This window comes from Mus caroli, chromosome 8, assembly GCF_900094665.2.
Source record: "Mus caroli chromosome 8, CAROLI_EIJ_v1.1, whole genome shotgun sequence".
Taxonomy (NCBI): Eukaryota; Metazoa; Chordata; class Mammalia; order Rodentia; family Muridae; genus Mus; species Mus caroli.
In genome coordinates, this window is record NC_034577.1 from 1,829,412 (window position 1) to 1,831,644 (window position 2,233).

The following is a 2,233-nucleotide window of genomic DNA, read 5'->3' on the forward strand; positions in this document are numbered from 1 at the left end:
GAGTCTGAGAGGTATAAGCTTCAGCCATTTGTTTAGTGTTTAGCCATTCTTTTTACAGGAAAAAAGTGATGTTCCAAGATTTTTGGAGAATCACAGCAGCTGTGCTCTGGTTGACAAAAATATTTCCACTCCCACCACATAGTGTTTTGAGATTAAAAATATTCAAAAATAGTGGGCTTCCCTCCACCTGCAGGTCCTGGCACATCTCCACCATCATCACCCAGCCAACTTTCTGAGGACCCATGCAGAACAATCAGACATCCAAGATGCCCAAGCCAATCAACGTCCGGGTGACCCCCATGGATGCAGAGCTGGAGTTTGCCATCCAGCCAAACCATCCAGCAGCAGATCATGTGGTAAAGACTATAGACCTCTTGGAAGTGTACTACTTCAGCCTCCCAGGATGTAGAGAATAAAGGATTTCCTACCTGGTTGAAACTTGATAAAAGGGTCTTTGCACAGGAGGTTGGAAAGGAGAACCCTGTCCAGGTCAAATTCCAGGCCAAGTTCTACCCTGAGGACATGGCTGAGGTGCTCATGCAGGACATCATGCAGAAGCTCTTCTTCTTGCACATCAAGGAAGGGATTCTCAGTGAGGAGATCTACTGCCCTTCAGAGATAGCCAAGCTCCTGGGGTTCTATGCGGTTTACGATAAAGTCGGAGGTTATAACAAGGAAATGCACAAGTCTGGGTACCTCAATTCCGAGTGAATGATCCCTCAGAGAGTCTTGGACCAGCACAAGCTCAGCAGGGATCAGTGGGAGGATTGGATCCAGGTGCGGCACCCAGAACACTGACGGATGCTCAAGGACAGTGCTATGCTGGAATACCTGACCATTGCCCGGACCTGGAAATGTATGGGACCAACTATTTCGAGATCAAAAACAAGAAAGAAACAAACCTTTGGCTTGAAGTTGATGCCCTTGGACTTAACATTTATGAGAAAGATGACAAGTTGACCCCACAGATCGGCTTCCCTTGGAGTGAAGTCAGGAACGACAAGCAGTTTGTCATCGAGCCCATCGACAAGACAGCACCTGACTGTGTTCTATGCTCCCGGCCTGAGCAGATCCTGTAGCTTTGCATGGGGAACCAGGAGCTGTACATGCGCCACTGGCAGCCTGACACCATCGAGGTGCGTGCAGCAGATGAAGGCCCAGGCTTGGGAAGAGAAGCACCAGAAGCAGCTGGAGCAACAACAGTTGGAAACCAAGAAGAGGAGAGAAACTGTAGAGAGAGGAAAGGAAGAGATGCTCCGGGAGAAGAAGGAGCTATGTTTTGGCTGCAGGACTATGAGCAGAAGACCAAGAAGGTGGAGAAAGAGCTCTCCGAGCAGACTGAAAAGGCCCTCCAGCTGGAGGAACAGAGGAGGCAAGCCCAGGAGGAGGCTGAACATCTGGAGACTGTCTGCATGGTGACCCTGCGGACCAAGGAAAACCTGGAGAGATAGGCACAGGATCAGAAAAAGAGCCAGGAACAGCTGGCTGCAGAGCTGGCAGAGTACTGTGCCAAGATTGCACTTCTGGAGAAGGTGTAGAGATGCAAGGAATAAGAGGTGGAGGAGTGGCCGGGACGACCTGGTAAAGACCAAGAAGGAGCTGCACCTGTTAATGACAGCTTCCTCACCCTCACCACCTCCAGTGTACTGACCTGTGAATTACCTTGCGCAGAAAGGACCCAGGAAAATGGAGCAGAGCCCATGGACTACAGCGCTAAGCTCTCTAGTGAGGGCATCCTGGATGACCACAAGGAGGAGAAGCAGATCACAGAGGCAGAGAAGAATGAGTGTGTGCAGCGACAGTTGCTGACTCTGAGCAACGAGTTGCTCCAGGCCCGGGATGAGAATAAGAGGACCCACAATGACATCATCCACAACACGTACATGGAGGCAAAACCGGAACAGTAAGATGCAGCAATAGATCAGGCAGGGCAATACCAAGCAGCTCATGGACGAGTTCGAGGCCATGTAGAGGCCAGGTCTGGACCAAGGGCTGAGGGTACCTCATAGCAGGCAGGTGTCACACTTGGCTCTTTATTACTCAAGTCTAGAAACTCCCTTGCTATGGTGTTCCAGTTCCTTTAAGAGCAGGTACCGGGCCAACTTTCTGCCCCAAGACTCAGTGGAATCCTCCCTGGTTACTTTCAATTGTATCACATAGTGCCAAACAGACCAGATTTTTATGACAGTTACCGAATCATTTCCTTTTTGGAGCAGGGATTTGGATAGCTGGC

The 2,233-nt window shown here is 50.1% G+C and overlaps 1 pseudogene; it reads left to right on the forward strand.

The window, feature by feature from the left end:
* The first annotated feature begins 266 nt into the window (after positions 1–266).
* On the forward strand, positions 267–1,971 carry LOC110300657 (annotated as a pseudogene).
* The last annotated feature ends 262 nt before the right edge of the window (positions 1,972–2,233 follow it).